This window comes from Heterodontus francisci, chromosome 32, assembly GCF_036365525.1.
Source record: "Heterodontus francisci isolate sHetFra1 chromosome 32, sHetFra1.hap1, whole genome shotgun sequence".
Lineage (NCBI taxonomy): Eukaryota > Metazoa > Chordata > Chondrichthyes > Heterodontiformes > Heterodontidae > Heterodontus > Heterodontus francisci.
This window is the reverse complement of record NC_090402.1, coordinates 25,965,580-25,993,515: the sequence shown is the minus strand read 5'-3', so window position 1 is coordinate 25,993,515 and position 27,936 is coordinate 25,965,580. Positions and strand designations below refer to the sequence as shown.

The window sequence follows — 27,936 nt, the reverse complement described above, 5'->3', positions numbered from 1 at the left end:
CTTTTAGCCTTCACCTGGTCTTATTGTAACACTGTGATGTAATTCTTTATGCCCAGTAACTCTTTATTGATAGGACGAATGCTTGTTGAGTGAGCTAATTTTCCTTTCCTCATAATTAAATCCTTCCCTTTGGAGACGTGCTTCTGTGTAGCAACCTGCTAAAAACAGATAAGGGTCTTTCTATCTCCATTGTTGAGTAAAAGACAGCTTATGCTCAATACGCTAATAGGTTGCATCTTCTTTTGATTGCATTCATAAGTCTTATGATAACTGAAAATCAATGCAACAAAGCTATGTCTCTTTAACTCTAAATCCCATTGAGCTGGAACAGTTTTATAAGTGAGTTGACTGCATTACGTGTGACTTATCTCTTAATTGAAATTTAATTGACAGCATGACAATAAACATAAACATGCCAGTAATTGCAAAAGTAGAAGAATTTTCCAATGTACTTCAATTTTCCAAGGTTATAGATTTATTGTAAAGTCTCTAGTTTCAATGGGACAAAACGTGTAATATTCTAACAAACAAATGATTGCTGGAAAAGGTTTGAAAAAGGTTCCCATTTCTCTGTAAAAATATAGATTTAATTGAGGAAAATGTCCTTATCCAGATCAATGTTTCAAACCCTTGAAAGGTCACATGACAAGCTTTGTCCTGATTTACCCTCATTGTGACTTTTTTTAACAACACTTGAGCATGATGGCTGCGATTTCCATACGTTTATTAGATGAAGCTCCTGGGAAACGTTGCCATTAAAGATGTATTTTTACAATAAGAAAAAAAGTTGTACAGGGTATTTGTGAATAAGCTTCCCTTGTTACTTTATAACAAAATATCTGAGAAATCCATTATTATTTCCAATCATTCTATTCTAGAACTCTAGCGGTAATCTCCTTATTTAAAAATTTATTTTGATAGTACAGTAGTTCAGTTCTATTGTCGCATTCTACAGGGTGGAGTAACCAGAAAGTTCTAACACCAGCATGGACTCAATGGGCCAAATGGCCTCATTCCATGCCTTAAATTACTTTATGTAATAGGGTGTGGGAGACAAAAATGCTGCGAGCCCCAATGCATTCAAATTATTATGTCCCAGTTGTGCTGCTTAAATAACTAGCTGGCTACCATTTATGTAAGAAGCACAATTGCCCTTAATAATATGTATATCTTGGGGCATGCAGAGTACTGAGATTAATACATGCAATGTAAAATTGAATTGAAGATGATATCAGGAAAAAAACATATAGATAATATTAATAATCTTCCATGCAGTAGTGCAACACTGGAAGTTGATGGGAGGACTCAGTTTCTTCAGATAATTAGGGGAGCAATTTATTTAGTCTCTTTGTGCTGTAGCTACATAGCTGTATTGAAAAAGAATGTGCCAATGATGCCATTGCACAGTGACTAGACCAGAATTTAATATGAGTGCATTAAAGCCTAGAAATTGGTGACGCCGCATCCATTTTACAGGTGTACAATGGACATCAAAACATTCAATATGGTGGGTGGTGTGCACTCAGTCTGCATCAGCATATGAAAGTAAGTGGCCCCCTTTGAAAATTAGGTCTGCCCTAAATACAGCCATGCCAGGCTGTTTGTATTCAGGAAGAGGTGGTCTATCTGCGGCCTAACCAGTGATTGTTAAAGGGACACCACCTAAATGATGAGTTTGTTCAAGGTTACTTCCCTGAATGTGGAGCTGGGTAGAGTAGGAGTGTTTCTACCGGCCCCACTGCAGTGCCAAAGACTATTTCTGGCTCCCGCTTGGCCACCTCTCACTTACCTCCCCGTGTCCCAGGACCTACCTGAGGGTTGCTGCCAGTGACACAGCGGCCTGGAATTCAGTGCTGATTCGGACATCCATCATGCATCCTCAACATTTAAGTGAGGTCCAAGGTCCAATTTCAAATTCAGCATCTTATGCCTACTCGTTCTGGCACAGGGATTGATCCCTGCCCCCAGTTTGCCTCGGCAGCCAGTGCAAAACAACTTCTAGGCCAAAGTGTTTTTACAATAACATTGCTCACAGTAAATTTCAAGCTTATTTTTGGCTCCTGATATCATTGCAGGAGTATAAAAGTTTAACTTAAACTTGCTGTTACATGGAACAGTTTGGCTCTGAAGAATATGACTTTGAGACCCTCACTGGTCATATAAGATTCTAAACACTCCATGTGTACTCTAACTTTCCTATATTGACAGCTTCATTCTTTTTTTTCATTATTCGTTCTTGGGATGTGAGCATCGCTGACAAGGGCAGCTTTTATTGCCCATCCCTAGTTGTCCATTAGAAGGTGGTATTGAGCCGCCTTCTTGAACCACAGCAGTCCATGTGATGTAGGTACATTAGGGAGGAAATTCCAGGATTTTGACTCAGTGACTGTGGAGGAACGACGATATTGTTTCAAGTCAGGATGGTCTGTGACTTGGAGGGAAACATGCAGGTGGTGGTATTCTCATGCGTCTCCTGCCCTTATCCTTCTTGACAGTAGAGGTCGTGGGTTTGGAACATTGGAAATAGGTTGGCTTACTTTCTCATCACTATGTTGGACACTGATTTAGTGAGATGTCTGGCATTTATTTGCTTGCACAAGTAGTTAATGTTTGCCCGCACACTTGTAGCGATGCGGCGTATTCCAGATAGATGTCCATCTGTCAGGAGTAATCTTGATCACTCTCTCTCCCCCTCGCTCTCTCTCTTGCTCTCTTTCCCCGGGTCCCTCCTCTGTGTTGTTTCCCCCTCTCTGTGTTGTCCTCACTCTCTGTGACTCCCCTCTGTCTGTCCCTCCTTTCTCTCTCTCTCTCTCTCTCTCTATCCCCCCTTACGCTCCCTCTGTCTCCCCCTCGCTCTGTCACCCCTCTCTCTCCCTCTCTCTCCCCATCTCGCTCTCTCCCTCTCTGTCTCCCCCTCTTTCTCTGTCTCCCCATTCTCTCTCAGTCCCCCCCCGTTTCCCCTTCTCTCTCTCTGTTCCCCCTCTCTCTCTCTATCTCTCTCTTCCCCTCTCTCTCTCTCTCTCTGTTCCCCTCTCTCTCTCTCTCTGTTCCCCCCTCTCTCTCTCTGTGTTCCCCTCTCTCTCTCTGTTCCCCACCCCCCCATCTCTCTCTGTCGCCCCCCCCCCCTCTGACAGTTGCAGACAGCAGGAACACTCAGCAGGGAAGTTTTCTAGTTGGTCAGTTTATTTTTAGATCGCAAGTCAGTTTCACAGCTGACAGGTGCTGGGAGCAGGAACAGCGGTTTACGAACTTTGGACAGTTCGGGATTTTCTGGCAGGTTCTGACTTTTTTTAAAAGCCCACCGGAAAAGATATAGATAAGATCCTGGCACACGGGCCGTATTTTGGACAACCCTGAACTAGATCATGGCTGATCTTCTGCCTCAATGCCATTTTCCCGCACTATCTCCATATCCCTTGATATCTTTAATTTCGAGAAATCTATCTACCTCTGTCTTGAATATACTCAATGGCTGAGCCTCCACAGCCCTCTGGGCCAGAGAATTCCAAAGATTCACCACCCTCAGTGTGAAGAAATTCCTCCTCATCTGAGCTCGAAATGGCCTACCACTTATTCTGAGCAAAACTAGGAATCATAGTCAGCAGGATTCGAAACCTCACAGGGAGATACCAGTGGAATTTACCTTAACCATTCGGCCATGACTACAGACCCTAAATGTGCTGTTGAAGGAACCTTGACAAGTTGCTGTGGTGCATCTTGTGGATAGTACACAGTTGACACAGTGCGCTGGTGATGGTGGAGGGAGTGAATCTTTACGGTTATGGATGGCGTGCTGATCAAGCAGGCTGCTTTGTCTTGAATTGCGTTGAGCTTCTTGAATGTTGTTGGAGCTGCACTCATCCAGGCAAGTGGAGAGTATTCCATCACACTCTGACTTGTGCCTTGTAGATAGGGGACAGGCTTTGGAGAGTCAGGAGGTGAGTTATTCACTGCAGAATTCCTAGCCTCTGACCTGTTCTTGTAGCCACAGTATTTATATGGCTGCTCCAGTTCAGTTTCTGGTCAGTGGTAATCCCCCCCTGGATGTTGATTGTAGGGGATTCAGTGATGGTAATGCCATTGAATGTCAAGGAGAGATGGTTAGATTCTCTCTTGTTGGAGATGGTCATTGCCTGGTATTTGTGTGGCGCGAGTGTTACTTGCCACTTATCAACCCAAACCTGAATGCTGTCCCGGTCTTGCAGCATTGGGCCTCCAACAACCACAATTATCTTCCTTTCTGCTAGGTATGACTCAAACCAATGGAGAGTTTTCCCCCTGATTCCCATTGACTTCAATTTTGCTAGGGCTTCATGATACCGCACTCAGTCGTGATGTCAAGGGCAGTCACTCACACCACACCTCTGGAATTCAGTTCTCTGTCCATGTTTTGACCAAAGCTGTAATGAGATCTGGAGCAGTGTGGCCCTGGAGGAACCTAAACTGAGCATCAGTGAAAAGGTTGTTGCAGAGTAAGTGCCACTTGATAGCACTGACAACAACACCTTGCATCACTTTGCTGATGATTGAGAGTAGACTGATGGGGCAGTAATTGGCCGGATTGGATTTGTCCTGCTTTTTGTGGCTAGGCCATACCTGGGCAATTTTCCATAGTGATGGGTAAATGCTCGTGTTTTAGCTGGCTAAGGGCACTGCTCATTCTGGAGCACATGTCTTCAGTCCTACAGCTGCGATGTTTTCATGAACCATACCTTTAGCTGTATAGAGTTCCTTCAGCCATTTCTTGATATCATGTGGAGTGAATCAAATTGTATGAAGGCTGGACCTCAGGAGGAGGCTGAGATGGATCATCCACTTGGCACTTCTGGCTGAAGATGGTTGCAAATGCTTCAGCCTTGTCTTTTGCACTGGGCTCCCCCATCAATGAGGATGGGAATGTTTTTGGAGCCTCCTCCTTCAGTTCATCATTTAATTGTCCACCACCATTCATAACTGGATGTGGCAGGACTGCAGAGCTTTGATCTGGTCCATTGGTTGTGGAATTACTTAGCTCTGTCTATAGCATGCTGCTTCACTGTTTAGCATGCATGGAATCCTGTATTGTAGCTTCACCAGGTTAGCACCTCATTTTAGGTATGCCTGGTGCTGCTCCTGGTATGCTGTCCTAAACTCCTCATTGAACCAGGATTGGTCCCCTGGTTTGATGGTAATAGTAGAGTGAGGAATATGCCGGGCCATGGGGTTACAGATTGTGGTTGAATACAACACAAATAACACATGAAATATTCTATATTAACTACTGTTATACCACTTTTCAAAAAGGGGAGAGGGATAAATCAGGAAACTACAGGCCAGTCAGCCTAACATCAGTGGTGGGGAAGGTATTATCAGGGACAAAGAGAGGCACCATGGTTTTGTTACTGGCAAATTGTGTCTGACTGACGATTTGAATTCTTTGATGAGGTTACAGAGAAGGATGATTAAGGTAATGCAGTAGATGTATATATGGACTTTTGGAAGGCATTTGATAAAGTGCCACACAGGAGGCTTGTTAAGAAGATGAAAGCCTATGGAAATAAGGGGAGAGTGGCAGTATGGATATGGAACAAGCTCAGTGACAGGACACAGAGGATGGTGGTGGATGGATGATTTTCGGACTGGGAGGTTGTTTGCAGTGGTGTTCTACATGGATTAGTTTTGAGTCCATTACTCGCTTCAATTTTTATAAATGACCTTGACTCAGTGTAGGAAGCTGCATTATAAAATTTGCAGATGAGTCAAAACTTGACAACATAGTTGATAGTGGTGAGGATAGTTGTAGACTTCAAGATGACACAGACAGGATAGTTAAATGGGCAGAAGCATGGCAGATGAAATTCAATGCAGAGATGTGTGAAGTGATGTGCTTTGGGAGAACTAATATGGAAGGCAGTATACTATAAATAGCATGAATTTGGAAAGTATAGAAGAGCAGAGAGATCTTGGTGTCCTTATACACAAATCTCTAAAGGTGGCATGGCAAGTTGATAAGGTGGTTAAAAAGCATTTGGGTTTCTTGGGTTTATAAATAGAGGCATAGATTATAAAAGCAAAGACGTCACGCTGGAACTTTATAAATCAATGGTTAGGCCTCAGTTGGAGTACTGTGGCCAATTCTGGACACAACACTTCAGAAAAGATATAAAGGCCTTATAAAGGGTACAGAGGAGGTTTACCAGAATATTACAAAGAATGAGGGATTTCAGTTATGAGAGAAGTTGAAAAAGTTAAATCTGTTCGCCTTGGACCAAAGAAGGTTAAGACAGACCTAATAGAGGTTTTCAAGATGATGTGAGGTTTTGATAGAATAAATAAATAGAGAAAAGCTATTCCCTCTGGTGAGTGAATCAATAACCAGAGGTCATAGATGTAAGATCATTGGCAAAAGATCTAGAAAAGAGATCTTGAGATTTTTTTCATTCAGATAGTTGTTGGGATCTGGAATGCTCCACCTGATGTGGTGGAAACTAATTTGAGAAATAATTTTACGGGAGAGTTGGACAGGTAGTTGAGGATGAGGAACTTACAAGGTTACAGACATAAAGCAGGGGTGTAGGACTAAACGCAGCTAACCTTTCAAAGGGCCAGCATAGGCACAATGGATCAATTAGCCTCCTTCTGTGCCGTAAGTTTCTATGTTTTCATGATTCCATTCTGACTGAGATTTTACTTCCTTCTGGTCATTGTACAATAAACTGTTTCATCAATCTCTATACATGGTACATAATTAACACTTTGTTATACTACAGATTGATAACACTCAATTTGCACATGTATACTTTACTCTTCTAGATGGTGATTTCACAGTGACTTAAAGAAGACCTTTTCAAACAATAGTTACTAACCAATAAAGAATTTTCATTTTCAAAGTGAACCCATTGTGCATGTAAATATAGTATTTGATTTTTTCCAAAAAATATACTTGATTAAAATTTGTAAAAGTACATCACCTAACAATTCAAATGTGACATTACATAAAGTCCAGTACAGTTCAATTTTTTTCAATCCAGTACATGGCACATTGTGGTGCCACACTACACTTGCGATTACAGGTTATATTTACATTTTACATTTCATATCAAACACTTTGTGGTGCAAATGGCTTGAGAGGTTTTACATGGGTTTCAGCCCCTCGGTGTACTTTGGCAAGAGGACCTAGACTGTGACCATCACCCATTGAGCCATTGCAGCGACGGCCCCAAATTTCAGTGCGTCCCTCAGCACAAAATCCTGGATCTTGGAATGTGCTAGTCTGCAATACTCGGTCGTGGACAGCTCCTTGCACTGGCAGACCAGCAGATTTTGGGCATACCAAAGAGCATCTTTCACTGAGTTGATGCCCTCCAGCAGCAGTTGATGACTGTCTCGATGTGCATCCCTGGGAACAGCCCATACAGCACAGAGTCCTGAGTTACAGAGTTGCTTGGGAAGAACCTCAACAAAAACCGCTGCATTTCTTTCCGGAGCTTCTTCACCAAAGCACATTCAGAAGAAAGTGGGCGACAATTTCTTCCCCACTGTAGCCGCCTCAATGACAGCGTGCTGTGGCACTGACAGTCCCGATGTTCAAGAAGGATTTGATGAGAGAGCCCTGCTCACCACCAGCCAAGCTACCTCTTGGTGCTGGTTTGAAAATTCTGGCAATGAGGCATTCTGTCAAATGATTTTGGCAGTCTGCTCAAGGAACCATCCAACAGGATCCACCATCTCCTTTTCCTGCAGGGCCTCTAGGACGTTACCTGCAGACCACCGCCGAATGGACTTCCATCTTGAATGTGCAACAAGGCATTCCAATATGAGAATATGGTCTGTGGACCTACACGACCAGAGTGTAAGCATAGCACATTTCCATATTAAATATGGAGAACGATTTGTACCAGAGTCAAAATTAAATACTCAGGTATCATGCTTGGGTTGATGTCAATTTCCTACATTACTGTCTGCAGTCATGACACTGCTATTAGCTTTTCTGTAATTGCTGCTTTGTGTTTACCATTGTAGATACAATCTGAATGCTCGAGTAGTTAGACATCACTAAACAAATACTGTATGTAGCAAAACAACAGCTTGTGAAACAGCAGGGTTGGGAACTGTAGTACCAGTACTGATCTTAAAGTCAAACTACAGCAATCTATTTTACAGTTTAACACCTAATGACTTCTTTTATGCAATAAAACAGTTAGCACTTTCACTACTGCATAGATCAGTAGCCTTACACATCTATTTTTTTGTACTAGAAATGACATTATTTTTGAATTTAGACTGGACAATGTATATGGGTGATGTTGGTTCTTGAGTCATAAATATAGAAGGTTAAAGCTGTAGTTATGCCACCACTATTTCATTGATGCAAAGTGTTTTTTGGTGCACAGGCATAAAAGAGGCGGTATAACTCCGGTTTCATATCCCGATCTGATGCCCAAGTGCATTTACCCCAAGCTAGGAGATTGTCTCACATCAGCTGCAGTATAACTCCAACTTGATGTAAAGTTAAATTTACAAGAGCCACAAGTACTTTATAGGACTTTCTGGGAACTTCGAAAACCTTTTATGTTTTTATTGTTACTGAAGATCAAACACTCCAACTGATATTTGCCACCCTAGGAACAGAGCGCTATGCATGATTTCAAGGGTACATTCACAGAGTTCATTTGTGGCCGAAAATACTGGGATCTGGCAAAATCTGCAACTGAGCACAGTTTTACAGATACCAATCTGAGATGGCTAGCTGAAGTCACTCGACACCAGGGGTTGGCAACACTTCGATCACAAGCTACTGGTACACTGTGGTGCACTGATGTCACCACAAGCACTGACATCTCCACATACTGACGTCACAACGGGTTAAGTGAGCTGCAAGGAGAGGGGCAAGCAAGTGGTGGGGGGGGTGGGTGGGGCGGGAGGGGGTGGCTCATGATTTTTCTTTTATCAGAAGTAGCTCTCACTAAAGAAAAGGTTGGCGACCCCTGCTGTACATTATATAGATTATGAACAAGGATGAAAGCCATTTCTGTTTTGAGCAAACTTTTACTCGGAAAATTGAAGAGAAGGCAAATTGCCAGACCTGTTTTAAAGTAAAGTATAAAAGAGCGAAAGGGGTTTAAAGATTCCGTGTGAATATGTTTAAATTCCATGGTATTATATACATCACACCCACCTGTGATGTAATTTCTACAGATTTCTGTGAAAACGTACAAGGGATGTTTTTCTGGACCTCTTCAGCAGACTTCGAATAGAACTTTCTGTTCTTGGCACTCATTTAAGACTCAGTGTAGATTTTTTCTATTCTTGAGTATTGCTGAAAATAAAGACATTTTGTCGAAGCTTTTTGTCTTGCACTCATCAGGACAATTCGCAAGAATACCAATGTAAGGGAAGCAACAAATTCATGCTATATGAGAAGAGAGTGCTGATTGGTTGGCAAGTAGATGCGAGCAAGCATTGTCCATGGCAATCCCTCTACCAAACAGAGTCCACCTGCTAACCAATCAGCACTCTCTTCTCATATTGGATAAATTTGTTGCTTCTCTTACATTGGTATTCTTGTGATTTGTCCTGATGAGTGCAAGATGAAAAGCTTTGACAAATTGTCTCTGTTTTCAGCAATACTCAAGTTCTGTACAACCAAACAACTATTTTTTCTATTCGTTCTTGGGATGCGAGTGTTGCTGGCAAAGCCAGCATTTATTGCCCATCCCTAATTTCACTTGAGAAGGTGGTGATGAGTTGCCCTCTGCAATCACTGCAGTCCATATGGTGTAGGCACACCCACTGTGCTGTTAGGAAAGGAGTTCCAGGATTTTGACCCAGCAACAGTGAAAGAACAGCAATATAGTTCCAAGTCAGGATGGTGTATGGCTTGGAGGAGCACTTGCAGCTGACGGTATTCCCATGTGTCTCCTGTTCTTGTCCTTCTAGATGGTAGAAGTCGTGGTTTCAGAAGGTGCTGTTAAAGGAGGCATGGTGAGTTGCGGCAGTGCATTTTGTAGATGGTACACACTGTTGCCACTGTGCGCCACTGCTGGAGGGAGTGAATATTTAAGATGGTGGATAGAGGTTCAAGAGGTTTGCTGGCGTCACTCGGGAGGGTTTAAACTAGTGTGGCAGTGGGGTGGGAACCAGAGCAGTAGGACAGCAGGTGAAATAAATGAGGGGGAACTAGTAAATAAGGCCAGTAAGACTAAGAGGAAGAGCAGGCAGGGAGATGTTGTAGAGCACAGCGGGACTGGTGGTCTGAAGTGCATTTGTTTCAATGCAAGAAGTATAACAGGTAAGGCAGATGGACTTAGAGCTTGGATTACTACTTGGAACTATGATGTTGTTGCTATTACAGAGACTTGGTTGAGGGAAGGACAGGATTGGCAGCCAAATGTTCCAGGATTTAGAAGCTTCAGGCGGGAGAGAGGGGGATGTAAAAGGGGTGGGGGAGTTGCATTACTGGTTAAGGAGAATATCACAGCTGTACTGCGGGAGGACACCTCGGAGGGGTCATGCAGCGAGGAAATATGGGTGGGAGCTCAGGAATAGGAAGGGTGCAGTCACGATGTTGGGGGTTTACTACAGGCCTCCCAACAGCCAGTGGGAGGTAGAGGAGCAGATATGTAGACAGATTTTGGAAAGATGTAAAGGTAACAGGGTTGTAGTGGTGGGTGATTTTAACTTCCCCTATATTGACTGGGACTCACTTAGTGCTAGGGGCTTGAATGGGGCAGAATTTGTAAGGAGCATCCAGGAGGCCTTCTTGAAACAATATGTAGATAGTCCAACTAAGGATGGGGCCATACTGGACCTGGTATTGGGGAATGAGCCCGGCCAGGTGGTCGAAGTTTCAGTAGGGGAGCATTTCGGGAACAGTGACCATAATTCCATAAGTTTTAAGGTACTTGTGGATAAGGATAAGATTAGTCCTTGGGTGAAGGTGCTAAATTGGGGGATTATAACAATATTAGATAGGAACTGAAGAATTTAGATTGGGGGCAGCTGTTTGAGGGTAAATCAATATCTGACATGTGGGAGTCTTTCAAACATCAGTTGATTAGAATCCAGGACCAGCATGTTCCTGTGAGGAAGAAGGATAAGTTTGGCAAGTTTCGGGAACTTTGGATAATGCGGGATATTGTGAGCCTAGTCAAAAAGAAAAAGGAAGCATTCGTAAGGGCTGGAAGGCTGGGAACAGACGAAGCCCTTGAGGAATATAAAGACAGTCGGAAGGAACTTAAGCAAGGAGTCAGGAGGGCTAAAAGGGGTCATGAAAAGTCATTGGCAAACAGGATTAAGGAAAATCCCAAGGCTTTTTATACATATATAAAGAGCAAGAGGGGAACGAGGGAAAGGGTTGGCCCGCTCAAGAACAGAGAAGGGAATCTACGTGTGGAACCAGAGGAAATGGGTGAGGTACTAAATGAGTACTTTGCATCAGTATTCACCAAAGAGGAGGACTTGGTGGATGATGAACCTAGGGAAGGGAGTGTAGATAGTCTCGGTCATGTCGTTATCAAAAAGGAGGTGGTGTTGGGCATCTTGCAAAGCATTAAGGTAAATAAGTCTCCAGGGCCTGATGGGATCTACCCCAGAATACTGAGGGAGGCAAGGGAAGAAATTGCTGGGGCCTTGACAGAAATCTTTGTATCCTCATTGGCTACAGGTGAGGTCCCAGAGGACTGGAGAATAGCCAATGTTGTTCCTTTGTATAAGAAGGGTAGCAAGGATAATCCAGGAAATTATAGGCCGGTGAGCCTTACGTCAGTGGTAGGGAAATTATTAGAGAGGATTCTTCGGGACAGGATTTACTCCCATTTGGAAACAAACGAACTTATTAGCGAGAGGCAGCATGGTTTTGTGAAGGGGAGGTCGTGTCTCACTAACTTGATTGAGGTTTTTGAGGAAGTGACGAAGATGATTGATGAAGGAAGGGCAGTGGATGTTATCTGTATGGACTTCAGTAAAGCCTTTGACAAGGTCCCTCATGGCAGACTGGTACAAAAGGTGAAGTCACACGGGATCAGAGGTGAGCTGGCAAGATGGATACAGAACTGGCTCAGTCTTAGAAGACAGAGGGTAGCAGTGGAAGGGTGCTTTTCTGAATGGAGGGCTGTGACTAATGGTGTTCTGCAGGGATCAGTGCTGGGACCTTTGCTGTTTGTAGTATATATAAATGATTTGGAGGAAAATGTAGCTGGTCTGATTAGTAAGTTTGCAGACGACACAAAGGTTGGTGGAGTTGTGGATAGTGATGAGGATTGTGAGAGGATACAGCAGGATATAGATCGGTTGGAGACTTTGGCGGAGAAATGGCAGATGGAGTTTAATCCGGACAAATGTGAGGTAATGCATTTTGGAAGATCTAATACAGGTGGGAAGTATACAGTAAATGGCAGAACCCTTAGGAGTATTGACAGGCAGAGAGATCTGGGTGTACAGGTCCACAGGTCACTGAAAGTGGCAACGCAGGTGGATAAGGTAGTCAAGAAGGCATACGGCATGCTTGCCTTCATCGGTCGGGGCATAGAGTCTAAAAATTGGTGAGTCATGCTGCAGCTGTACAGAACTTTAGTTAGGCCACAATTCTGGTCGCCACACTACCAGAAGGACGTGGAGGCTTTGGAAAGGGTACAGAAGAGGTTTACTAGGATGTTGCCTGGTCTGGAGGGCATTAGCCATGAGGAGAGGTTGGATAAACTTGGATTGTTTTCACTGGAACGACGGAGGTGGAGGAGCGACATGATAGAGGTTTACAAAGTTATGAGCGGCATGGACAGAGTGGATAGTCAGAAGCTTTTTCCCAGGGTGGAAGAGTCAGTTTCTCGGGGACATAGGTTTAAGGTGCGAGGGGCAAAGTTTAGAGGGGGTGTGCGAGGCAAGCTCTTTCCACAGAGGGTGGTGAGTGCCTGGAACTTGCTGCCGGGGGAGATGGTGGAAGCAGGTACGATAGCGACGTTTAAGAGGCATCTTGACAAATACATGAATAGGATGGGAATAGAGGGATACGGTCTCCGGAAGTGCAGAAGGTTTTAGTTTAGGCAGGCATCAAGATCAGCGCAGGCTTGGAGGGCTGAATGGCCTGTTCCTGTGCTGTGCTATTCTTTGTTCTTTATAGGGTGCCGATCAGATAGGCTGCTTTACCTTGGATGGTGTCAAGCTTCTTGAGTGTTTATGGAGCTGCCCTCATCCAGGCAGGTGGGGAATATTCCATCACACTCCTGGCTTGTGTCTTGTACATGCGGACAGCATTTGGGAACTCAAGAGTTGAGCTACTCGCCACAGCATTCCCAGCCGCTGAACTGCTCTTATTTATATGGCTGGTCCTGTTAAGTTTCTGTTAGATTGACTTTAAAGTTACCGGATTGAAAGACATATTATAGTTTTAAAATGAAATTTGACCAAAAATTCAAATGCTTTTTTTAAGAGATCAGATGCAAATGTTTGTTTTCACAGGAGAAATCACATACTTTATTTTCGGTGTCCAGAATTAGCAAATCTATAGGGACTCGGCATAGCAAACAGGTAACAAGAACAATCTGAAACAAACTTGGGAAGCATGAAGCAGACCTAGTCAATTGGAATTAAATACTCCTACCGTGATTATATTCCTTGACAAATTACAACAACAATTTGTATTCATACAGCACCTTTAATGTAATAAAATGTCTCAAGGCGCTTCACAGGAGCATTGTGAAGCAAAATATGACACCAACCCAGAAAAGATATTCGGGCAAATGACCAAAAGCTTGGTCAAAGAGATAGGTTTTAAGGAGCATCTAAGGGAGAAGAGAGAGGTAGAGGGATGGAGAGGCATAGGGAGGGAACTCCAAAGCTTAAGGCCTTGTCAGCTGAAGGGATCAATGGTGGAACGATTAAAAGCGGGGATGCTCAAGAGGCTAGAATTAGCAGATATCTCAAAGGGTTGTGTGACTGGGGGAGATTACAGAGATGGGGATGGGTGATGCAATGGACAGATTTGAAAACGGGTGAGAATTTTAAAATCGAAGTGTTGCTTAACCGGGAGCCATTTTAGATCAGCGGGCACAGAGGCGATGGGTGAATGGGACTTGGTGCAAGTTAGGACAGGGGGCAGCAGAGTTTTGAATGGCCTCAAGTTTACAGATTATAGAATATGAGAGGGCAGTCATGAGTGCATTGCAATAGTCAAGTTTAGAGGTAACAAAGGTATGGATGAGGATTTCAGCAGCAGATGAACTGAAGCAGGGCAGAGTTGGGTAATGTTAGGGGGCTGAAAGTAGGCGGTCATAGTGATGATGCAGCAGCTCATCTCGGGGTCTAGATTTTGAACAGTCTGGTTAAACCTCACAGTTGCAAGGGAGAGATGCAGTTGCTGGCTCGGGAATGGAGTTTGTGGCGGGGACCGAAGACAATGGCTTTGGTCCTCCCATTATTTATATGTAAGATTTGAATGAGGAGTGTATTTTCCTATGGATACAGTTTAGCAAAAGAGATGTGATTAAATTGGGGAAGGGAAGACAATTACGGAATTATCTGGAATTGTTATCTCTGGTTTGCTTTCCTTTCACAGCCTGAAATTGGTGTAATGAGTGGAAGAGGAAAATGTTCATTTTTATGACTGTGGAGAGCTTATTAAAGCGTTGTATTTAAGACCTACAGTTTCTGGGTATTTTGAAGAACATGATGCCCAATCAGAAGGTGGGTAAATTTTGTTTAAAAAAGTATTGGAGTGACAGGCATCACCATAGCATTGTGCATTGGATTTTTTTGATACCCAGAAAATGCGTACAGTGGGCATAATAGCCAAGCTTATATCCTGTACACTGTACAAGAAGATGCCACAGGATCACAGATTGAATATGAGGCACACCGCTGCCAGAACAACCCTAGGCAGCCATTGTATCATATTGCTACCATACTGCTACCTGGGCCCAGCAGAGAGCACTGCGTGCTTAAGCACAGCAAGCACATTACAACTGAGATGTGCCACCTAGTTGCTGAAGACACAAATGATTATCCATTCTGTAGCAGCAAAAGATGCCACTTTCTTAAACATTTATGCCACAGATGGTTTTCCAGACATCCACAGGTGCAAGAGACAGATACTACGCCACACACCGTTGCACTAACAGGTAACTGAAGCCTTCTTTCACCACATCCCCATCTACGTACACTTCAAGTGCCAGCAGCAGCTTGGGCTCCAACAACAGGAGAACAGATCTGATTGTCCTGCCAGTCACAGTGAGTTCTACAAATAGATTTAATCACTTTCTCTTGGACATATTTTCAATGATGAGTTATTTTTTTCTTCCCCCACTGAGTAAAATATGTAATGTTCATATTCTAGTAGCTGTCAAAATGAAAGAATGAAAGACTGCAACATAGATTCAGAGCAACCAGATGTCATTCTCTTGGTATGCATGTGGTGCTGGAGTTTTCATGGTATATCTTCATGATGTTCTGTTCCCCACTTCTATGCTTGTTATTTTCTCTCTACATGACCAAATTCTGTGCTTCAGTGGCTAAGGGACTGGAAGTTATGGGTGTCGGCTCAAGCACATGTGAACTTTGATACCTAAGTCATACTCAAAAGTCCTCTGATATTCCTGCATCAGTAATGGACTCACTGTGCTTTGTATTTCTGTGTGTTGCACCTGCAGTTATGTGTGCATGGTTACATGTTGGTAGGGCATTGCTACTGGCATGAGGAGCCATATACTAATTCTGCATAATGCCATTGTTGGAGTGAATGTCCTCATAAGACCTGATGTGTTCTGAGGGTGTGAAAGTGGGCATCTGTGTTCTCCAAATCCCTTCCTCATAATTCCCTCCATATATTTTCCAAGTATGTAGAAGCTGTCCAAGATTGCTTGGTGCAAACTATCAGTACCACATTGGATACCTTAGGTATCAATTCAGCAGGGGCAAGCGGGGCGGCTCATCAATGCATATGTTGTAACTTGCAATCTTTAAATGTAGGGCCCAGATAGTCTAAATTCAGAGATGACAGAAGAGTCAGGCAGCCTGCAACTGCTCAAATCTTGTAATTTGCCTGTTCATAATTTGTGTCATGTATTTCAGAAATTCACATCCATTTTGATATCATTACATCAACTATTAAGCACTTGTGCTATTTGGCCTATTTGGATACATTGATAGAAGAGGGACATTATAGATGTAAGCTCATCAACCCCCAATACCTTCTAATACCTTTCTTCATAGTAAGACCAGAAACCTGGTCTCCGGACGAGTTCAAGCTTCCTCCTGTAATCCCTGCTATTTGGCTGTCCTATGTTTCATTTTTTTAAAAAGGTCAAAGTGTGCGTTAAGGCAGGGTGAATCAGCAACTTTAAATGCACTCATATTTCTGACTTGTTGCAAGATAATCCCGTACAGACTTTTGCAAGTCATTTCATTTCAGGCAGCGTCCTGTAGCAGTTTTAATTTTTCGTACTTTACAGTCAAAGAACTAGTCAGTTTACATGCATATCTGATGCAGCGTGCTGATGTCTGTCCTTCCAGTAACTTAGTTTCAGGACCCGCAGAAAAATGAATTATCTACTTCTTAACAGGTCGGTGCTGTTTATAAGCATGCTTACCTGGTCGCAGATGAGTTACCCAGATGCTGAAGCAGTGACTGTCTTGTAGCACCAGTAAGGTTTTCCCATCTCTGTCATACCCTATAGTGGCTGAAGAAAACAATTAGCGATGAACTGGAAAGTTAGATCGGTATGAAGTGTGGAAAGAGGTTTTTTTTACATTCGGTCAGTCTGGAATGAGTGGTTTTCTGATGTAACTAATGTCAGACTCGTGTTTCACGATTCCACTGGCACCAAAATAGTGAAAAGTTACAAATAGAATTTCCTTTTATCAAACATAGAAATATATGGTCTAACACATTAAAAAGTAATAACCTTGGCTATATATTTTTTAAATTATCCAGTCTGTTTCGCTATTCATTTCCTAACTCAAACCACACAACTTAATTCCGAATCACACAATCTGTTGGCTGGTTTGTGCAATTCGGTTGGCAGTTTCCAACGCTCCACGTTTTACGCAGGTCACTCTTTCAGTAAGGGTGTTTTGTGTGGCGGCTTCTATTTCTCAACAAGCATGGTTTTTTAAAAAAAAACTACCTGCATTTATATGACGCCTTAAATGTCTCAAAGCATTTCACATAATGAATTACTTTTTGAACTGGACGACGGATATGTTTTATTCAATCAAAAGCTGCCGTGAAGATGTGGTGGTGTCGCGGGGCAGAAGCCGGGCTTGTCAATGGCAACATCTATATTAACGTTACACTGAGAATCCCCTGTGCATATAACATGGCGGGTCTTGCAGCTATCAACTCGACAAAACATTTTTCTTTTGTGTACCTCAGCAATATCACACCGTTCAATGTACTGTCAGTAAATCTAGCCAGATGACAGCAAGACGATAGAAATAGTTGTCAATGTTGTTCGGGAGCACACATAATTATAAAATATGCTTCAAAGTGCTTTCCCTTTCATTTGCACCAACTAAACACAACGGTTCCCTAATGATGGGCAGAGTTCCGAAGTGTATTCTGATTTCTGTCACTTTGGAGCTCTAACTTGAGCACAGAAAGGAACTGCTGGCTTACTGTGTAAAAGCTGCACGGTTCTATTAGTCGCCGGTCTTGTGCTCTCTGCTGTTGCATTGTCTCTCCGTCAAATCTCCGGGGATTACCTTCTCTTGCAAGATGAGTCCGGGCATTCTCAGGCCAGTGTTCTCAGCGGGGACGAGTCCACCGCACAAAACTACAGCCACATTCACAATGAACACAAAAATACCACAATTACCATTTCTTTCCAAGAAGTCAGCTTAAAACAACCTGACTGTAGTCTGCACGCACACACGTTTTATATTGTACTAAACCTTATGATATTTCTCTTCGAATGTTGCATGCTAGCAGATCTTCATTTTATCGTTAAAGGGATCCATTTACACAAGAAATCCCTGGTACGACAGCGTCGGTTTTTAGTAACTTCCCTGTAGCTTGCGAGCTGAATATCAAGAAAGGAAGCAGGTTTAATTCAAATATCTGAAGCAAAAACAGAAAATGCGGGAAATTCTCAGCAGGACCTGAAACGTTAACTCTGTTTTTCTCTCCACGGGTGTTGCCCGACCTGCTGAGTATTTCATGCATTTTCTGTTCTTTGTTTCAGATTTCCAGCATCCGCAGTATTTTGCTTTCGTAATTCGAATATCTGCCCGCTTGCTTTGCAAATGTTGCCCAAACTACATGAACCCTTGCCCTATGTGTCTACATATGTGCTTTACATAGAGAAATCTTCTATTTCAGTACCCGACCACTCACCCCTCCCCCAGCTTCTAGGGTACAGCTTGCTTCAGATTAAGTGGTCCATATTAAAAACCGGCTCCCCTTCTAACTTCCTTCCAGAACTTTTCACATTCAAGTTTTTTCTTCCAATTACTGTGACTGATGGGAAAAGTAAACAAAGATTAATAATAAACAATAGTTTAAGAAATTTACAATGTGAAGAAATGGTAACCTCTCTGATAATAAAACTTCTCAAACTGTTAACAGTAGTTTTCAGATGCTCTATTCTTCAATGTACACAGTGTATTATGTAGGCTTAGTAAAATTCCCTCTCCCGGCAGGCAAAGATCGTCTTCCTTCAGACTGCGCCAAACCCAACTATTCTGCACTTCAGCAAAACCTGAGCCGTTGGGTAAAACAGGGGGTCGGGTAACTCCTTGAGCCGCTATGTCCTCGAATACCGATATAGCGTTAATGGTTCGGCGGAAACGTGCTGCTGTTAAAAACGCCCAGTGAGCGACACTATCACTGTCCGAGGAATAGCGCACAGCCCAGCTCGACCTAGTTTAGTGACTGGCCTCAGAGCCTCATTTTTACACACACGTCCTGCCCCAATTTAGCCCCATGTCATGCGGAAGGATAAACTTTACTCTCAAAACATGAACTGAGGCGGGAGTCCCTGCACCATTCACTTTACACCTACGAAGAATCCTCCAAACAATTCGTGGCTAACTTATGCCTTTCTGCTTATGTTGCTGGCCCTGTATAAAGAATTGACTTTAACAGTGTAGATTTTAGTTACATTTTTTTAGATTCCGGTCATTTTTCAGTACGTCCTACCAGTTAAAATAATGTTTAAATCTACGAAAGAAAAACGAAGGGAACTCCAGCTGTTATGCAGCACAACAGTGATCTGTGCCTGGCTTCGTGTTAGTCCGTTTAAATCTGGAGAGGGTGACAAATTATAGACAAATGATTGTTACCGATGAAGCTTTTCTGTTTTTGTGACAGATCATGGAGACAGGCTGTTTACATAGTTATATTACCATTATTTCTTGTGTCTGTCCTTCCTTTCATCTCTCAGCTCCTTCCACATGGGCCGATGTTCATTCTGAGAGTTTAGAGATAAGGAAAGGGAAAATGGGACTTGACTATGGGCAGCAATCCAATGAAGACCATAGAAATGGAAGGTTAGCTCTGTACACTGGTGCGACGCGGAGCCATTTAAATCAAAAAGGTTCGGGATATGACTCCTGTTCTCGGTTACAATTACCCTCTGCATTTCTTGGCAAGCTATGGGGGAAATCGACCAGGGTTCTTGCTTTTGGTAGTGAAAGTGCAGAGAAAGATGTAAGACGGAGCTCGACTCTGATGCCACCTCCAACGTCCAATTAAATAGCCGACTGACTTTCCAGACGAGTATGTCAAGAATGACCATGACGTGAGATACAGGAGGGAACCATACTTCAGTACAAGTCATCACATTAGGGAAAGGAGAGGAAAAGTGAAAATCGAATTCCACCCCCCCCCCCCCCCCACCCCCTCACAAAAAAAATGAGATCTTGTAGGCACACCTGTAACAAGATTACAATTGGAAAAACATTGGGTCAAAGTCAGGAGTTGAAGAAGTGGACCGGGGAATCGATAAATGAACCGAGGTGGGAAATTATAGGGACTGTAAGAAGTAAAACAGTTCAACAGAACAACAGGTGACTAGAAAAACAGTGTGGTAGAACATAGGCAGGTATCCATAATTTTCCACACAGTGAGTGGCAGTCTTCCTCGAGTTAATAACAGAGGTATTTGACCAGGTTATTCATCTGGCCGATCTAGTTGCTTGAGACAAATGCCAAATTATAAAAAAAAATCTTAAAATCAATTTAATTTGATGCATTCGCTGGAAGCAGAATAACAGTTACAGAAATGAGGTGACACGACAAAGCGTGACAACAAGGTTCACTAATGTCAGGTGTGTACATTTGGGGGGGGGGGGGGGGGGGGGGAGATTCCAGCCTACGTATTATAACAGAGAGTTTATGAGAGGAATTGAGCCCCAATTTTTGAAACTTTATTTGTGCTGATGGCGCTCTGGTTGACAACCGGCTTACACAAGAGAGCATGTAACTTAAGCCACTGTGTTATTCTTGCATACGACCTGAACTGGAGTGATTTGGGGTTTCGCTTAGTGCGTAGGTGGGAGCAATGAACAACTAAGCTCGTCAATGGGGAAGAGCCAGTGGCCCCGGGGAACAGAAGGGGAAAGAGTATTTTCAATGCCGGAGAAAGACGATGAAGAAACAGGCAAAGAAACAATTAAATTATGGACGTGTAGCAATTAATGAGAAAACGAGAAGAGAGGGGATTCGGCGATAGAAATAAAATAGCTTTGTAAAACCTAAAAATAGACAGAAACAAGGAGAATGTAATGGATTATAAAGATATAAAGGTAGGAACTGAAGCAGATTGGGCTGTTAAGTGGCAAATAACATTCGCACGACAGGCAATGGCAGTTTCCAACAAGAGAGAATCAAACCATCTCCCTTGACATTCAATGGCATTACCATCACTGAACCCCCTACCATCAACATCCTGGAGGTTACCATTGACCAGAAACTGAACTGTACAGGCTATATAAGTTTCTTTTGGGCCTCCTTGTCTCGAGAGACAATGGATACGCGCCTGGAGGTGGTCAGTGGTTTGTGAAGCAGCGCCTGGAGTGGCTATAAAGGCCAATTCTGGAGTGACAGGCTCTTCCACAGGTGCTGCAGAGAAATTTGTTTGTTGGGGCTGTTGCACAGTTGGCTCTCCCCTTGCGCCTCTGTCTTTTTTCCTGCCAACTACTAAGTCTCTTCGACTCGCCACAATTTAGCCCTGTCTTTATGGCTGCCCGCCAGCTCTGGCGAATGCTGGCAACTGACTCCCACGACTTGTGATCAATGTCACACGATTTCATGTCGCGTTTGCAGACGTCTTTATAACGGAGACATGGACGGCCGGTGGGTCTGATACCAGTGGCGAGCTCGCTGTACAATGTGTCTTTGGGGATCCTGCCATCTTCCATGCGGCTCACATGGCCAAGCCATCTCAAGCGCCGCTGACTCAGTAGTGTGTATAAGCTGGGGATGTTGGCCGCTTCAAGGACTTCTGTGTTGGAGATATAGTCCTGCCACCTGATGCCAAGTATTCTCCGAAGGCAGCGAAGATGGAATGAATTGAGACGTCGCTCTTGGCTGGCATACGTTGTCCAGGCCTCGCTGCCGTAGAGCAAGGTACTGAGGACACAGGCCTGATACACTCGGACTTTTGTGTTCCGTGTCAGTGCGCCATTTTCCCACACTCTCTTGGCCAGTCTGAACATAGCAGTGGAAGCCTTACCCATGCGCTTGTTGATTTCTGCATCTAGAGACAGGTTACTGGTGATAGTTGAGCCTAGGTAGGTGAACTCTTGAACCACTTCCAGAGCGTGGTCGCCAATATTGATGGATGGAGCATTTCTGACATCCTGCCCCATGATGTTCGTTTTCTTGAGGCTGATGGTTAGGCCAAATTCATTGCAGGCAGACGCAAACCTGTCGATGAGACTCTGCAGGCATTCTTCAGTGTGAGATGTTAAAGCAGCATCGTCAGCAAAGAGGAGTTCTCTGATGAGGACTTTCCGTACTTTGGACTTCGCTCTTAGACGGGCAAGGTTGAACAACCTGCCCCCTGATCTTGTGTGGAGGAAAATTCCTTCTTCAGAGGATTTGAACGCATGTGAAAGCAGCAGGGAGAAGAAAATCCCAAAAAGTGTGGGTGCGAGAACACAGCCCTGTTTCACACCACTCAGGATAGGAAAGGGCTCTGATGAGGAGCCACCATGTTGAATTGTGCCTTTCATATTGTCATGGAATGAGGTGATGATACTTAGTAGCTTTGGTGGACATCCGATCTTTTCTAGTAGTCTGAAGAGACCACGTCTGCTGACGAGGTCAAAGGCTTTGGTGAGATCAATGAAAGCAATGTAGAGGGGCATCTGTTGTTCACGGCATTTCTCCTGTATCTGACGAAGGGAGAACAGCATGTCAATAGTCGATCTCTCTGCACGAAAGCCACACTGTGCTATATAAGTACTGTGGCTACAAGAGCATGTCAGAGGCTGGGAATTCTGCAGGGAGTAACTCATTTCCTGACTCCCCGAGGCCTGTCCACCATCTGCAAGGCACAAGTCAGGAGTGTGATGGAATACTCTCCACTTGCCTGGATGAGTGGCTTCAACAACACTCAGGAAGCTCAACACCATCCAGGACAAAGCAGCCTGCTTGATCAGCACTCCACGGCCTTCAATATTCACTCCCTCCACCACCAACGTGCAGTGGCAGCAGTGTGTACCATATGCAAGATGCACTGCTCTTCCACCAAAAAGGACAAGGGCAGCAGGTGCTTGGGAACACCGCCACCTGCAAGTCCCCCTCCAAACCACACACCATTCTCACTTGGAACGTTATCGTCATTTCTTCACTGTCGCTGGATGAAAATCCTGGAACTCCCTCCCTGACCGCACTGTGGGTGTAGGCACACCAGATGGGCTGCAGCAGTTCAAGACGGCAGCTCACCACCACCTTCACAAGGGCAATTTTGCATGGGCAAAAAATGCTAGCATTGCCAGCGACGCCCATGTCCCATGAAACAAATAAAAAATGAAGATTGGGGGAAATATGCAAACATGATGTAAATGTAAGAATTTTGTGCTTACAGTGAAAAGGGTAAATGGGGCCGGCAGTCAAAAACTATTCAGACTCGTTCCCATCTGTAGTAATAATACAAAAAGGGCAAAATTTAACATGTCAAATCCAAGTTTGCAAGGTTGTGCATTAAACTTAAATTGATCACGTAAGAGTTACAGTCTAGCTTCAGTTGATAAATCCCATAAAGTTGACTCCAACGGTTTGACTACGGATAAGGACATCTATATTAGTAACAAAGTAGAAAGCTAAATTGATTCTATTTGCTGTTTCTGTACAGTATTGCTAATCTGAAGAAACACTAGTTATCAAGAATATTATTTACAGTTGAATTATCAGTAAGTTCCCAACAAATTACCCGGCAGGCCTCCTCTCACAATCCAGCAGGCCATCTGTCTTCAGAAACTTAGATTTTAAAAAAAGCGAAGTTCAGCGTTTGCGAAAAATAAGTTGTCCTCACGAATTGTCAGTTGTAAACTTACATTAGAAACAGCTACAAAAGATTCGTTGGTCCAGGGTAATATCATGGCACGTGTGGCACTTAGCAGCACATGGATACATATTGACCAGCTATTGAAAAACTGACAGAAAAAAGATTGATGAATGGAGGTAGGTAGTTAAAGAGCAGAGAAAGACATTGACAAACAGAATTACAGATTCTAGGGTCGATTGTCAAACAAGGACGGTTGAATTGTGTAGTTATTATGTTTTGGCAAATTAATTGTTCAAGATCGACATTATTGTACAAATTTAGAATCTGAGAACGCGGGAATAAAATCTTGCAGGATCTGCTGGCAAAACAAATTGCTGCGGTTTGTTTCAGTTCTGTAGATTTAGTTTGAAATTCAGATCAGTTTCCCGGATTTCATTTGGTCTGCTGATGACAATCTAACTATCAAAAGGGAAATATAAAAACATCTGGAAAGCTCAGAGTAATTTCAATTATCATGACTCTTAGGTTATGAGATCTGATTTAAAAAAAACTCGTCACCCTATATTTGTCGAAGTATATCGGTTTAAGGACCCCTCTTGTTGGCATTGTGCAGAGGTTTTAGGACTGGACGGTCATTGACTCCGACCTGGCCTATAACAACAGCTAATAGCAACAGCATATTGCTACTTTCTTAAGAACTTCAATCAGCAAAAACAATTCAAGGTACTGGTCGAATGATTCTATTTTGGCTATTAAGTTTAATGTAATTTCAGGTGTGCATGTTAATATCCAAAAGCTCTCTGTAGTTTATATGCTGATCCTCCAAATTTCTTTCAGAAATGTTTTATCTTATTTTCCGCTGTTCTCTTTCCTTCCCGTCTTCCCTGACTTTTTCCTTTTTACATATCCTTATGTTAAGTCAACCCCCGCTCCCCCGCCACACACACGTGACTATGTAATTTCTATCTGACGGACCCTGGTGCACCGAGCTTTATTTAATGAGCACATCTTCAGTGACAGATTCATTATTTGCATTCAGTTGCTTTAAGTCAAAACACATTAGTTACACTTACATTGCAATACAGATTTAATGATTTACTGTTTAACACCAATTTATTTTGATTAACATCTCGCTATTGGCAATTGTAAGTCCAATTAAATGCAGGACAACAGCGATTATGTGTTGTATAAATTAAAAATTCAACAAACGCCTAATGTTACGTTTTATTTTTATATAGAATCTTTATATGGAATGTTGGAATGAAGGAAAACAACCCCAGAAAATAAAATAGCCCTCTTTAAGTAAGTTATTATATAATTCGGGAAAATATTTAGATTTAAAATGCCGCTCCAATATATGTCATATAAAACTTGTTCTCAATTTTATCGATATATTGTTCGTGTTTCTGTTTTAATTTTCATTAAAGCTACATGCATAAACATTTATTTATGTCAATTTTGAAGTATATTTTAGACTAGATATACCAAGGTACCAAATGGTGTACTGTTTTACAGCATACAAATTTAGAGTGTGTCCCTGAAAGTGTCAATCATCATAATGTCATTTCTAATGTATCATGTGAAAGATTCAGGGTCATCAGCTCCTGTATAGGAGGGCCAGTGGTAATTTAAGCCGGCTATTCCTGCTACATCATGTATGCCAACCCGAGATGGATGCAGGTAAAACAGCCTGAGCACTGAACTGCTTCTCTTACATTACTGCTACAACAAAAGAGCGCTGTCATACGTTGGGACTTTAAGTGGGTTCATGTAATATGAATGATGTAAATTAAGTACGTGCTTACCATTCTTGTCACCTCCAAACAGACTGTTTTCAAAATAATGACACTTCACAGAACTTTGGGAAAGGCTATGTGGGATAACGGGACACATGAAGCGTTCATTTACATCGTGAAAATGTGGATTGTGACAGGATGTATTTAAAACGATTCGCGTGGCAGAAAATAAACTCTTAACTCAATTGCGTAAATAAAATAAAAACTGTTACAAGATTAAGAATCAATACCAATTACAAAACCCCAAAGGAGCAGCCACTTGTCCATCAAGTACTGCGCATTTATAGTAATAATCAACCGTTTCTTTAATCAACAGTTATTTCCTCTTTCTGTCTTCGCCCCTCCACGCATGTTTAAGTCCATCGCCAGCCGTCCTCCTGTACCCAGTTCTACCAATTCAACACACAACTGCAAGTTTGTAACTCCTTTTTTAAGCAACAACGATATTTTTTCGCCAACCACTCCGTGTTTGTCCTGAGGTTAATGCCGTTATAAAGGACATGTGCTTAGTTATCAGTAGGCTTTGCTAGATGAGGTGGCTGGCTATAAAAAGGTAATAAAAACCATTTGTTATAATGGGGCGAACATGATTTTTCCTGTTAATAGACGCAACCGACGTGGAAGTAGTTATTCGTTTCCGGTATAGCACTTCATCGGAAGGATTTTATTTCCACTGAGTAAGACTAAAGGGAAATAAAGGTAAAGGGCATGTCTTGAACTTATTAAACGGACGGTGCATGGGGTCTTTTGCTATCCCGAGACAGTCTGACTGTGCAACAATTATTCCAAAAGAGATACGTTTTATTTCAACATCATTAATGTTTTAAGCAACTTGTCCCCGTTACCATTAATATCAGTGTATTTCAGTCAAACTACGCAACACTGTTGCTAGCTTTTAGGATTAATTACAAATGATTATAAAGCGTTTCTCTCACTGTTGTCAAATAAATCAGCTGTGTTAAACAAAACACGTTTACTGTGTAAGCTATGATCTAAAAACTGACGAATGTGAGGTGTGTTGTCATTGGCGTTACCAGATCATGATCAAACGTGATTGACTTGTCTGTCACAGAATTTTTTTTAACAGGTAAAGTCATCCGATCCTACTTTATAAAGTTCAAAAATGGATGAAGAATTGATGCAACCAAGGAGTTTGACGATGCGGATGGGTCAGAGGTCAGATATACACAATGATTATAAAGAGAGGCTCTAGATCACAGCTGTATATGGTGTTTCGTCTGGGTTAGTGGACATCGAACAGCCGATTGTCCAAGTATTCATAAACAACCAGGTTACAGTCTTGTAAGGAGACAAGTCTGGAAATCTCTCTGCAGAGAACGAGACTGGCTGGCGGTAAGGCATCATTTATCCAATGGTGGCGTGATGTTATTCGAGTCAACTGCAAATTTATTAGAGTGTGAAGATTTAGCACCAGTGATTAATTTATGCTTGGTTGATGCATTAATCGTTTGTGAATGTTGCAATATCATATTTCATACACGCCTGAAGACATCCTCTGTATAAGAATGATGTATAATGTATAAACCAACATCTAGACGTTATGATGCCCTGATAGAATGTGCATGTATTAAATATGTATTTATTCAATTAAGCATTCTGCATGTTTTAATTTGCATGGGGTCCGTGTAGGACGAGGCCGATCTTTAAGCAGTTGCAATGTTGTTATGTAGATCCGCGGACGCTTTCAGGTTATTGGTTTTAATCCTTATCAACATGAAGTAAACCTAAAGAGACAGATAGATGGGAAATTATAAGTAGTGATTGTTGATGCACATAAACGTAACCATGCAACATTTAAGGGTAAAGCAGGCCGTTTCTTTGTTAATATTTGATTTAAATGTATTAGGTACACTTTTCTGTTAGGGCAGAAATGGACGTTGTAAAATACCTAAAAGTGAAAGTAGCGATTCGATGTATTGCGCGAGATGTGATGGATGCATTTGGCGTGATGTTTAAAAAAATGAAAACGGTGGTTTAAACCGTGCCAATCTACAATTAGCTTACCGGCGGTATAGTGGGGACCGGTCCTTTCAAATACAATAGCATTTAGATCGCTTTAGAACGGTTAATCCTATGCATGGTGAGGTTTCTTTTGTTTTGAAACTCCACTGTGGGTTTTTGTCCTGTTTTTCTGCTCGCTTGATTGACCGTTCAATAGTGGCTAATTATCCAAATGTCGCTTCCAGATAGTTTGACTTACTCATATAGCGCTTTCCCGTGTTAGCATTGCCATATACACTGTCAGGACATATCAGATTGCATGCCTTCTTCATCTCCTTCTGCTTACCAGAAAAATCTGTTTCCATATCTCGATCGTTTCAATGTCCACCTCCTGTGATATATTTATGTTACATTTGTTATCTTTGATTCAACAACTAAGTGTTGTTGGAATGTTAATAAAAACAGCAAATCTAACTGTTTCATAGAATATGCGCCGCTTTATATCTCGTCCAGAACACGAGATCTGATGAAATCTATGTGAAAATAAAAGAACGTTATGCATACTGCGATCTCCTGTGCTTATTTTATCCTACATCATGAAATGGCGATGGGTAAAGTTTTAAATGTAACCACACTGAACTTTTAAATAGCTTGTCTATTAAAACTACTGAAAGACTTTGCCTTCCATTGTATAACGCAAACTATAAGAGTGTTAGTTTAAGGTACACGCAATAGTCTGTTGTTACTGTATTTTGT

The 27,936-nt window shown here is 42.5% G+C and overlaps 1 long non-coding RNA gene across 1 annotated transcript in view; it reads left to right on the top strand.

Annotated features, from left to right (window-relative positions):
- Positions 1-27,700, top strand: part of LOC137347435 (uncharacterized) — a 67,793-nt gene extending 40,093 nt beyond the window's left edge. The window contains exons 3-4 of the long non-coding RNA XR_010968962.1: positions 24,661-24,724; positions 26,306-27,700. This is a non-coding gene — a long non-coding RNA (uncharacterized lncRNA). The remainder of the gene's footprint in view (positions 1-24,660; positions 24,725-26,305) is intronic.
- Positions 27,701-27,936: the final 236 nt, after the last annotated feature.